Raw genomic sequence first — 13774 nt, 5'->3', positions numbered from 1 at the left:
TGAACATTGTGTGTGAGCTCACCAGACAATAACTGTGTGAAATTAATTCATAAAATGTTTTTATAATTAAATTTCAATTAAGCTAAGTTCCATCAGGGATTGTGTGAAAAGATATATTTTGTGGGGGTGGACCATGAAGGCGTAGTGTTATGAAATAGTTCAAATTAGCTTCACTCAACAAGCCACATTAAAATGCTGTTTACTTTTAATGCCTCAGTAATAATGTTAAAAACATTACACTGGAGGATTATTTCAACTGTTCAAATATTTTGTTGGCAATACTTTTACAGAGAAAACCGGAAAGGGTTTTCATTCCATGACTTGTAAGAGAGTATTTTCTTACATGAAGGTATGTTTACTTTAAATAAAGTAAAGCATCTGAGTACTTCTTCTACCACTGCTGGTTTATCTCAAATACAATAAAATAACAACAATAAATAAATATAATGAGGAGAAAGCTTTTATTTCAGTGACTGGATTTCCACTTCTGGTTTTAAAGTTTTAGAACCGGAGCATGTGGTGTCTCCATAAGGCTTTTACGTTGTGGAAGTGGAGGTTTGTCTATATTTTTCTTCATTATATAAACTGACTTACAATTTTCCGCATGTTCTGTAAAAACTGGCAGCATACAGTGCAGAGTGTACGACACAAACCCAGCATATGTAAAAAGAAACTATGTAAAGCGGACTTATATTGAAGATTAGCAGACATTGTGTTACAACAACCCAAATGAAAATTCAAACCAGGTTTTGCATATATTTCCATCCATAGAGCTGCATCTTTTTCTGTATGCAATAAACCCTGCACACTGCTTTGATATGGAAACCTAAAGAATATAGTATCTCCTCAGAAGAGCAAAGGCTCATTATTTCTAGACCGGAACAATATAGCTTATGACTCACCCTGTTATATCTGAGAACGCAAATGCAGACTGTGACATTGAGTCCACTGCAACAACAACCCAATCCTTTACTGAACATCTCAGACTTTATCTGGCAATTAGTTCTTTCGAGGAAAAGGACCTGCATTGAAAGGGATAGAAGAAAGGTACAGGCTGCCAGAGAGAGATTTCCCTTCATCATAAGAACAAAAAATACAAGACAAGCAGCAGGTGCCACGTGATATATTTAGTAGACATTTGCTACATCAGCTAAAAATGTGATCCAAACCAGACTGAAACAATGTCAATCATGTGAATTTATACTCATGGACTAAAACAAACGATCTTTACTTTACCATTTGCCAAGAGTTAGATGAGAAAAACAGTAAATATGAAGTTACCACCAGCAGCCGGTTAGCTTAGCACAAAGACTGTAAACGGGGGAAATGGCAGGTAGCTTTGATCTGTCCACCTACTAGCACCTGTGGGGTCTTGGTTTCACTGTTGACAGTCAACTTCAGACTCCAGGAAGTTACTGTGCCTGACCAAGAAATAGTCCGGCACATAACTCTCTGTGAACCTTATTGAAGGACTCTTGTAATGGGCCACATTTAAGCTGGACCCCAGGAAACTGGCAAATAACAGTGGTTGAATTAAGATAATTGTGGGAACTTGATTATTCTGGAAAAACATTTTGTCATTTTGTGAGTAAAGATACTCATCTTTTCAGTTTAAAAGTAGCAATACCCCACTGTAAGTATCCCGTATAACACAGGATCGTTGGGTATTGAAAAATTAAAAGCACTTTTCCCTTTCTGAATCATTGAGATATGATTTATCTCTATTTTTGTGCACAGAACTGTTAATATAAGATGGTGTCGTCCTCACTTAGCTTATACATGCACATAGTTGAAGGAGCTTTAGCACATCCAGATGTAGCTACAGCTTCACGCCAGTAAACGGCAAAGCCATTCCTCTTAGCGATGTTGGTTAGGGAGGTGGGAGTCGTAGTAAAGAAGGAATCTGTTAACCGTTGGTGCACCAAATACATAAACACTGATAGTGGTTATATTAGATAAGTTACATACAATAATACATTTAGTCGCTGGATATCGGTATGGTCCCTGCTCTCCCTACCAAATTCTATGCCTTTGAATATAATGTGCTTGTGAGCTTTGGAGGTGCTGGTAGGCAGATGAACCTTTGGTTAGAGCTGGGCCATTTTCTCCTGTTTCCAGTCTTCCCCCAGTTTGTGCTGACCAGCTGCTGGCTGTGGTTTCCTGCGTTAACAGTCATGAGAGTGGCAGTGGTATCAATCTTCTCAAGCAAGAAAGCAAATATGTTTTTCCCCAAATGTTAAACTTGGTGCCTTGAATAGATATAAACTTCATTTCAGATATTGAGAGGTGGTTAAATGTCCCTTGCATGAACCCACTACACCCTGATGGTGACGCTTGCACATTTGAAGGATAGTTGGACCCACATGCAGACAACAAAAGGGGATTTATGGGAAAAGGTGATTTAATAACAAAAGATGACTTACAAAACAAGAGTCCAAAAAAACAGGTAGAAACAAAAACCAAGAAATCCTAAAACACAGGGAACACTGGAGCACGACAGACTGGAAACTTCTCAAAGGGAAACCAGAGCAAACCTGGAGAACAAACTGGATCGCAACATGAAGACAACAAGATGACGACAGACAGACTGACAAAGACAAGTGGGAGCACAGAGACTAAACAGACACCAGGGAGGCAAGGGTGATTGAACACAGGTGAAACACATTAGGGCTGGGCAGACAATAAACAAGGAGGGAAACACGAGACAAAGACAGGAAGTGAAAACAAACAAGGACACACAAGGGACTATACTACAAAATAAAACAGGAAATGCCAAAATCCAAATCAAAAGTCCAAACCAAGAAGAGTTCAAACATAAAGAATCCATCAGGGCAAACCATGACAGAGGGGGGCAACTAATTTAAAAGTCTTATTGAGGTGAGGAGCTGGAATTTGCTGAAATATTGTGACTGTCTGCCCAGTAAATATATATGTGTAAAACAGAGGAAGGGTCTTTAGATCATGAAAATAATGACAAATGGGAAACATGAATGTCTTAATGACCTATTTGCATTTGTCTTTGCATCCTATTTAATGACAATTCGGTTTTTGAAAGTAATCTGTGGAGTTTGTTTTTTTAAACACTTGTAATATTGAAGAGCAGTGTTTTTAAGAGTGGTGCCCCTTTCTTATTATTGTGTGCAGACAGCAATAACTTAAGAAATAAAGTAATGTGCCAACAAAGGCAGTGGAAAAGAATATTAAGATGCAAACAGTCGTAAACAATGAAGGTTTCAAATGCATTGAGAAATCATTTCTGCAAATGTTTTATGAGGAAAGAAATATATTTATATTTGGCCTGGAGGATACATGCAGTGTGTTACACAGTCACAATGTCAGCACACTGACATTTTCATATTCAAACAGTGCACACACAGATTCTGCATTCACCTCCAGCCCTGCTCTCTTTGTAAATTTTGACTGTGAGCAGCAGAGATTCCTCTGAGAACCTACATCTTTTACTTATGAGCAGCGTGAAGGTGATTTATAGGTTTCGTGGTTCACATAGTTAAAAAGTTGATCTCTGCCATTTGGGGAGTCCAACATATGCAGCTTGTGTAGAGACAGTCACCTTTCCCCTAATTTTCATTTCAGGTCTCACAGTTGGAGGTCATTAAGTCCACAGAGCTGTTGCACCACTGACTGATCACACTGCACTGTTTGGAGTGAGGGAAATACCTCCTGAGGGTCATATTTTCATGCATTGCTTTCTTCTTCTACCATCACACCCATACAAGGCTTTCCCCTGCATAGACGCTGCTGGGTGTGCCAGGCCTTTAAATGGTGTCATGGACAACTTCCCCCTGGCAGACAGACAGGCAAACAGACAGACAGACAGACAGGCAAACAGACAGACAGACAGGCAGACAGACAGATGGAGCCTGGTGGCACACGGGGAGGCTTCTCATTAACGCTGACATCCCAGTGAAGCAGCTGGAGGTGATTCAAAAGTTGGAGTATGGATTAAGATTGTGTTTAACTCTCTAGTTTATTCTCTTGCTTTCTTCATTTTGTTTTAACCTTGACTAATCCTATGTAATGTCCGATCTTAAAGTTTCATCTCTCAAAAACAAAGTTATAACTGTTCTGAGCAAACCATCACGGCAGCGCCATGGAAACACATCTACTGTGATAATTGCCTGCTCCTTTCATTTGGTGATTTAGGCTTGTAGAGCTTAAAAAATCGGCCGTGATAAATATATGATATATTCATTAAACAATACATAAGTGCTGGTGACTGACAAACCAACTAAAAACAAGAAAATTAGTTCATTATAATCCGTATGTTAAAACCATGTCTTTTTACACAGTTAATTAACTGTGACTTAGTGATATAATAAATTGCAATACTGGCCGTATATAGTGTTTTCTGTTCTCTCCTCCTGATGGGCTGCTGATGACAGATGTCACTGACATGTTCAGCAGCTGGTAATAAGTCAGAGGTGCTGGTAGTGATGACACTGTCTACAGCAATGAGGCAGCTGAGTTGTCAGCAGGCAGAAAAACCATTGAAAAACAATCGTGAGACGTTTAAAACAATTTCAAATTTTTAACTGACTGTAAGAGGGGAACCAAACAGAAGACATCATCCCAGAGAAAAGAGAAGTCGAAAACACAACTGCAGCATCACCCCTCTGAAGTTTGTGTCTCTGATGTTTTTCACAGTCCAAATAGTTTAATTAGTGGAGTCACATGGCTCCTTGGCAGCGTTGTCGGCAGGGATGATGATGACACAGGGGAACGATGACAGATAAGCGACTTATTTTTCTATCAATTAATTAGTTTGGCAGTGGCACCGTATCTCTGCCCCTCTGTCGTTACTCGCTCGCTCTGTTTAACAGATGACTCCAACTGCTTTTAATTGGCTTGTGAAAATGATTCAGTTCACATCCATTTTTTCCAGTTAGGAAGTCTGTTTAATACCTTTGTGATGTGGCTTAGTAGCTACTCATGAGCTGTAGGCTGTAATTGGGAGAAGAGTGATCTTTTCTGGGGAGGTATTGATAATGTAGCTTTCATCATTTGAAAGGATCAGAGTTGACTCAGCTCATTAGAAAGTATCCACATGTGTCTGTGTTGTGTGTTGATTAGACAAACACCACTTGTGACTGTATGTTTGAAATGACAGTGACTGACCAGTATAAGTTAAAATTCACCTTCAGATCAGTAACTGAAATGTCTGATAAAGGAGTTATATTTGTCATAATACTAATTTTTAGTTTCAAAAACAACACACCCTTTCATCGACTTTACAGGAACCGTTACAGGAACTTCACTTTCTTACAGGGAGTTAGATGAGAAGCTTGATACAACTCTTACATCTGTCTGAAGTGAAGCCAGCAAACAGGTAGCTTAGATCAGTGGTTCTCAAAGTTGGGTCCGGGGACCCCCAGGGGTCCTTGAGGGTGTTCCTGTGGGTCCCCAGCAAAAAGGGGAAGCATTTATTTTCAATACAATTCCATCCATAAGTAACACAATGACAGAATGTTTGACTCTTTTGGTCATGGGTTTCAAACAATTTCTATATTAAAACATCCAAATGCAACAATCTTATCAGATGAGGTCTGTGGTCTAATCTTTGTTTAGTTTACTTTAGTTTGAGAACCACCGGTTTAGCTTTACAGGCGCAAATAACTTTAGTTCCTTTGGCCTCCAACACTGCATTTTGTTGTGCATTGATCTACCTTTCATTGTGATAGCTCACACACTGTCTGTGTGTGTGTGCGTGCGTGCGTGTGTGTGTGTCTTTGTGTACTTGTATGGCCATCTTTGTGAGGACCAGTTTGAGTTTTATACATTGGGATGACACCTTTGGAAAGTGAGGACATTTTGTCTGGTTCTCAGCAACACATTGTTGAAGTGAAATAAATGCACAAGAGTAAAAAAGAGAAAGTAAACACACCACTCTCACCAATTACCTCCATAGTGTTGATACGCTTTTATAAAACTCATAATATTGTTTTCATTTCACACAATGAAAGATGATGTGACTTATTCCAGTTACTATATTATTATATTATAGAGATATGAAATCTAATACTCAGCGCTGATGTGGCAGGTTTTAAATTCAGTTTTATTAATCTTCCTGGTTTCACCGAACTTGTGAAAATTCTGTACATAATGTGATTTCGTCTTCTCACAGTCTTCTGCCACTTGGGATTGTGGGAAACTGATACTATAAGACACTGTAATGAGATTAACATTAAATGTTGGAGGACAGACGAGGTGAGATGACTGATTTTCATATTAATAATACCTGAGTGGGCAGCGGATCGTCTGTGTTGTGTGTGTGGAGGTGAAGCTACAGGTACAAGCTGCTGTCTCACAGAAAAGTCCATCATGACACTGAAAACAATGTCACATTTTAAAACGTTTAAATGTATTTGTCATTTTGTATTGTTTCCTCTAAGACATGTAGCTATTGTCTGAGATGTTTTTTCAAGGTAAAACTAAATATCAGGAAAAGAAATGAGGCAAGAATTGTTCATTGTAGATGGGCAAAACCTTTTTATCAAGCAGCTCCCAGCAGATTAAGTTTTTTCTTTAAATGACAGTTTTTAGAAAGGAAAAAAATAATTTTGTGAGTATTGTATTGGTGTATTGTCTTTAGACTAAATCAAATTTTAAAAAATCACCACGCAGTTCATTGGATGAGGAGCAACACACTGCAAATCATTTCAAACTGGTTCAACTTAAAAATGAAACTTCTCCTGGGAGATCACTGAACTCCTGTCTAATAATCACAATAAAGTCACTGTATGAGTTTTGAAAATGTAAAACCAGGTGATTTAAGTTGACTGAACAAGAGAAAACAAGTTCAGTTCACCAACTTAAGATATTAAGTAGAAACAAAAATGGTTTAGTCATGCTGCTAAATACAGACAGATTTCCTTTACATTCTTCTCAGTTTGAAGAGTCTGTTTGTTGCAGCTGTGCCTCGACCTGTCACAGCCATTGTGAAACAACCATTACTTAAATGAGCATTAATCAAAAGGACGATTCAGGTTTATTTCATTCAGCCTGCCATACATCCCATAATTGTGACTATGAAATTCAGGGAAACAAGGACTTGTGCAAAACAGCATATATCAAGGCACAGTGGGGCATTTAAATTGAGGGGGTGAGTGCAAAGTTATCACAGCTCATAGAGTCACAGCAGCCACATTCAGTGGAAAAACACCAGGTTGAAATAAACTGGAATCATCCTCTAAAGAAACACACATGAATATGAATATTTTCTTCAAACTTTAAAATGTAGAATTAAAATCATCACTGAAATGATAAACTTCTCATGTGTCACTATTGTTTTTGATATTTGAATACTGGTGTGTACTTTTGCATCTGTGTACATACACACACTTTCATAAACATGTATAAGCTCTAGATGAGCATTTTCAATATTGTTACGTTCCCAATCCAGAAATTAAGGCACTAATTAGTTTGGCAACTGCAGCACATACTAAACATAAAACATCTGTTTAAAAAAACAAAAAAACAACTTGTATGTTTTTCTGTGTGGTTGTGATAGTAGTGACATGATGAAAACGTTTAATATCCTGCTGGCACCTGATACATAATGTAAAACCGCAGCATGGAGGACCATTAGCACTGATGGCTGCTCTCTGTCTGAGCATGGTGAGCCAGTTATCATCTTCAATGAGAGAGAGAGAGAGATTTCCTGTAAATGAGGAAAATGATGATGAGATTTCTCTTGGCACAAAAACCAGGCTACAAGCACTCAGACACAAAACTCATTTGAATTTATATTAAAGTGTTCATTTTCTTTTTATGTCAAATTTTCTGGAGAAATCTCCATAATCCAAAATCCACCTTTTCAAGTTCAAGTTTGAGTGTTTCTTTTTTTTTCTTTTTTTTTTTGCAAGCAGTTCAATGCCAGAAAAAAATATCAGAAATATTGTAGCACATTTATTAACAACTCAAACACGGAGCACATTTAGAGAAGAGGCGGCCACTGAGCTCTCCACTTACACTGTACTGTGAGCTCCAGGCTTTATAATATGAGACAAGCTGAAAGATGGAGATGTGTGGGAAGCACGCACATGCGTGCAATTGGATACACACAAACACACGGCTGACCTACACTAACATGCAGTAGGACATGTGTGGGATGTGAGCGTTCAGTCATATCAATCATTAAGTATTAATGACAAAACACCCATCAAGTAATTGTGTTTTAGTGTGTGTGCATGTGTTTGTATGTGGGAGGATCAGATATGTATTAGCCCCTGGGGTTTATTATGTACATCTCATGTACAATAGACCAAACTGTAGGCCTAAATATACACACGATTGTTGACCATCTCAAATAAACAGGCTTCCTCACATAAGATACCAGCTGGAAAAAATAAACATTAGCCATATTCATAAACTGACACCACTAAATAATATTTTAAAAAGCTATCAACAGAAAAGAAAAGAGGAAAGGGGTACAAACGTAAAGTCATATACACAAAGAAAAGACAGAGACAAAAGAGAGACCCAGAGAGGAAAAAAGAAATAACATAGGGGAGAGTGGAGAGAGTAAATGAGCTTTAGCCTCCCCAGTGTAATGAGCTTGGCAGACTGCAGCAGAGGCAGCAGTGTGATTGGACGTCTGTGGGTGGAAGGAGAAAATCAGATAAAGCTGGATGATGACGTTGCAGCGACGCAACGCCACCAGCGGCGCAGAGCAGTGTGACGACATAAAGACAGTGGAGCAATCCCCATCAAATTAGAACAGCGGTGGAGACGTCACCAACATGGAGCCATTACCACATCTCATTCTTTTACTTTACCCAGAAAGGAAACTTGCTGTCACTATGAAGCCCTCAGGAGCAGGAGAGTGTGACTAAATGATGGGGGTGATCGGTTATAGTGTTGTCACTCTCTCTCTCTCTCCGTGTGTGCTGTTTTATTTTTGGGGTTGCTGCACTTCTTTAGTACTACAACACTGCAGTTGCTTTGTTGTACTAGTCAGGAGAAATAGAAAAAGAGCAAATGTGTTGTTTTGACTAAATATACAAAATAGTTTGATGTGTCTCGCTGAGTTAAATTAGAGCTCGATACACTTTCATATCTGTGTGATACGTAAGCAGCTGCAGGAGACGGTTAGCATAGAGCTAACCTGGCTTGGGTTGAAAGGTAAATCGCTTACATGCACATCTAAACTCATTAAATAACAAGCTATATCTCATTTGTTTAATCCGTACAAAAACTGATGTTTAAAAATGACAAATCAAGCTTTTCCGCGGAGTTATATGTGGGACTATTTCTTGGCTGGGAATAGCGACTTCCTGCTGCTGTTTTCTTTGTGGAGGTCGCCTTATTCCCTGTTTGAAAAGTGATTCATCACTAGCACGCAATGAATCTTGGGATAAGTTGGGCTGTAAAGGATCCACCCGTTGGTGCCACTGTGACGCGTTCTGTCTCCAAATGCAGCCTTCGACGGATGCAGCCCCTGAAATGAGACTCACAGCTTCCAGTGCACCACAGTTTCAATTTTGTACCATCCGTCGTTTTATCAGGTTAGCTGTGTCCAGTCTTTGTGCTAAGCTAGGCTAACTGGAAAATGGATGTATATTTACCATACAGATACGAGTATGGTATCATTTCTTTCATCTAACTCTTGGCAAGAAAAAAAAAAGGCTGTAGAAGTGTTAACCAGAAAACAAGAGGCTAAATGTGTTTGGGAAGCCACACAAACACCATTTTTTTCACTTTTGGCTGAAAAGGTCACAGCTGTGATCATTTGCATTCCAACAACAGATCACGTAATATCAAATTAACTTGGACCAAAAGAATTGTTTTAATTGCATGTCAGCAGACTTTTTGATTGCACACTGTTCAATACCTAACTTACATATTGATTCCCCTCAAGACAGGAAATCAATTATTGTGTTTTGTAAGTAATGAGCCAAGCTTCCAAAGCTCCTGTTATTGCTTATTGAGAAGTGGGATGCCCAATCAAACCATTAACACCATTAAACAAGCTAGAGTGGTTTCTTCATATATGCACCCGTCTTAGCAGCCGTGCAGACTGCACATTGACACTTTATTAGAAGCTGTGAGAAGAGATTGAAGTCCTGTAATTTGAAGTGGGAGTCCCCGAAGATCATGTGTACTGGGTGAGAAGAATGATGACATGCTTACACACACACACACACACACACACACACACACACACACACACACACACACACACTACCTGAATGACTTGTAGCCACCCACGTGCTGAGCAGACAGACGAGTTGGTGTAATAAGGATTTCTTGTGTGCATGTTTGTGTGTGTGTGTGTGTGTGTGTGTGTGTGTGTGTGTGTGTGTGTGTGTGTGGTGTGTGTGTGTGTGGTGTGTTTGTGTGTGTGTGTGTGTGTGTGTGTGTAGAGAGAGATAGATAGAGTGTATTTTTATATGTGGGCCTCAGAGCAACTGACGTCTGAAAGCTTTGCGTAATTACAGTATGGAGACTCTAATCCACACACACTCTCTCTCTCTCTCACACACACACACACCCAGGGGGCACCAGTCCATGAGAGGAGGAGAGGAATCTACTTACACAGACAGAGACAGAGAGCCACAGCCTCCGACACAGTCTACCATTAGACAGACCTTTCTGCCGTTGTGTATGATGAATTCTTTCATTTCCACTGATTAGATTATCTACGAGTGTGTGTGTGTGTGTTTTAGTGTGTGTGTGTGTGTGTGTGTGTGTGTGTGTGTGTGTGTATGTGTGTGTGTGAAAGAGTGAGTGAGTGTGTGTGTGTGTGTGAGTGTGTGTGTGAGTGTGTGTGTATGTGTGTGTGTGAGAGAGAGTGAGTGAGTGAGTGTGTGTGTGTGTGTGTGTGTGTGTGTGTGAGACTGAGTGTGTGAGAGTGAGAGTGAGTGTGTGTTTTAGTTTTTGTGTGTGTGTATGTGTGTGTGTGAGAGTGAGTGTGTGTGTGTGGGGGGGGTATAGACTGCTGCTAAAGGGTTAAAGTTACGCTAGATAGTGATAGACATAAAGCTAATACAAAGACACTATTATACACTGTTATGTATTGTTCTCTCTGTGCTGTAGCGTTGCATACACTGCGTTATTTGAATGGTATACTGGCCTCTGTGTGTTGTTGCGTGAATGTTACTTCTAAAATACAGGGGTGGCATAAGTAATTTTTTTTGCATGGGGTGACAGGAGCGCATGTTCTGGTCCTCGTTGATGGACAAACGTGATCTCGGTGTGTGCATTGCCAAACTATCTAAGCACTTGCTCACAGTTCCACAGATTTGTTTCAGTGCTGCTGGACTTTTGAAAACAGCTACAGGCTCCGCATCAGCAGTTGTCGCTGGATCGGCCTTCGTTATTCTCCTGCTCATAGTAGAATCGAGACGTTCGCTGGCACCAGCACACACTGAAGTGATTTCTTCATCTCTATCGCTCTCTGTCTCATCAGACGTGAGATAATGTGCGATGAGTCTAACAATGTGAGTGACTAAAGTGCCCACAAGGAAACCTAAAGTTAGCATTTGTCAGAATTGGTCTGAATCTGGGTGGAAGAATCTGCTGCTCTTCCTGTGTGGTTGTAGATATTCCTCAGTGAAGTACGACTGTGATGCATCAAAGGAATAAAAGGAACCACAATAACTATGACATCAGAGTTCTTTGACACATGGTTACCATGGTAACGGCAAGTGCAGTTTACATTACACTGGCTGTTACCACTGTACTTCCTCAGATCTTCAGCAATACACCTGCCAGGTTTGAAGTCAATTGAATGATCGGTAGCTGAGAAAATTGACATTGGACAGACAGACGAACGGACCACATGCATCTCTGAGACTTCAGTAATTAGGTGCTTGTACTTCACTTGAGTATTTCCATTTTACTCCACATTAAAGCCTACTTCCACTTTGGCCTGTGCATTTCAGAGGGACATGTCGTACCTTTTACCTTTTACTTCATCTGTTGCTCTGCTTTAGTTTCAAGTTACTTCTCAGATTAGCATTTTACATATAGGACAAGTGATCAGCTCATAAAATGTACTGCTATAGATTAAACTATGTATATGACATTGTTCAAATTCAGCGTTACATCATATCTAAAAATAATAACATATCCAATAATATATAAAATATAATATATATAATATATAGGCTATGAGATATAACAGTCACAGGGGCCATTCTTGTGCATTGTTATACTTGATGTAGCCTACATTTGCTTATAATACTTAGCTGCAAGTAAGTAAGAATGTTTAAGTAGCTACTTTTACTTGTATTTGAGTGCAGTGCAGTAGTTTTCCTTTGGTTCTTCCTTCACCAGTAGCCTACACCATTTACAGTTGTAATACAAAGGTCCACTTTATTCTAAACCAAAACCCAAAACAGAATTGCGTCTTCCCAACGTGTGGTGGAGTTCAGTGACTAACATCTTCACAATACAAGGGAAGACAAAGCGATGCCATAAAGACACCTGCGGCTAAATGTTTAACAGCGCACGTAGCAATTAGCATCCGCAGAGCAGCGGCTCCTACGCGTCCAGCGCAGCGCAGCGCAGCGCCAGGCTGAGGCTCAGCTCCGGAAACGCAGTAGGTGGGAACGGAACTGTCAGATTTTAGCCATCAGTTGAAGGAAAAGATTCACCATTGGGAACAAATAAAAATAAGTCTAAACAAAATTCGGGCCTCAGTTAAATATCTGCTGAGGATTCCTGAATTATTAATGAGGATTACTCATTAAATTATAATACCGCCTATAAGCCGTGGGGATATTTAAATTGAAGGATGTATTAAACGCACTCCAAAGAAAATGAAAACGAGATGGAATGACGTCATGAGACCCACAAAGGTATACAGCTTATGAAAAATATATACAGGAGAGAGAAAAGGGCGAGTGGAGCCGCAGACGCTGTTCAGTGCAGACGGTAATGATAAGGCTGATCGTCACTTCGCACTTCATTGAACGTCGCACTTCAAGTCACACAAAAAGCGCCACTCCCCGTCTCCTCAGACAGATAATCAGCTCTCCATGTGTGTATTTTTTATTTCTTCATTTGAACGGGTGTGTTTACGTTATTTGACTAATTCATCGCAGCTCCCCGAGTCTGGCCCCACTTCAAACAGTGAAAAGAAAGCACAGCACGACGTGACACCTCTGTGTTAGACCTGTCCTCATTAGAGGTCTCAGTCTATCAGCGCTGTTCAGTGGGTGGATGTTTTGTAGAGACAGAAGCCTCGACAGACTTTTTAAAGGTTGAGTTCAAAAGGAGCCTTTAAATTCAAACCCCTTGATGATTTTGAGGCTGATTTCTTTAAAATAGCCTGACAAAAAATAATTTAAAAAACAAAATAAAATTAAAAAAACATGTTCTCCACAAATATTACACTCCAGGTATGTTGAGCTTTGGGCTTATAACTGTTTGTTGTCTCAGAGAAGGACGCATTCATGTTACAATACCCGGAGGTCAAAGCCAGTCCACACATACTGATGAGGAGGCTGTGGAGCCATAAATACATTTAATCAGTGACACTGACAGTTTGTCCCCACGAGTCCCTTTCTGTAAAGGAGGCACGTAGAGCTCTAAGGTTATTGATGTTTTAGTTTTTTTTTTATTTATGAGGAAGCCTTTTCACTGCAATGTGTGGACTCTGGTTTTCATCAGGTTGTGTGCGCTCTGATTTCACATGAGATCATAAATACATGACCACAACTCTTAACAGAAATCACATGAGAAATAACCACTTGGTGGAACAGGGACAGATGCTGCTGATTTGGATGGTACGGTTTTAAAGGTGTACTTT

The sequence above is a fragment of the Seriola lalandi genome, unplaced genomic scaffold (assembly GCF_002814215.2).
Source record: "Seriola lalandi dorsalis isolate HSWRI2012SDOR001 ecotype SW California unplaced genomic scaffold, Sedor1 jcf7180002054866, whole genome shotgun sequence".
Taxonomy (NCBI): domain Eukaryota; kingdom Metazoa; phylum Chordata; class Actinopteri; order Carangiformes; family Carangidae; genus Seriola; species Seriola lalandi.
Note: the sequence above shows the minus strand (reverse complement) of the source record.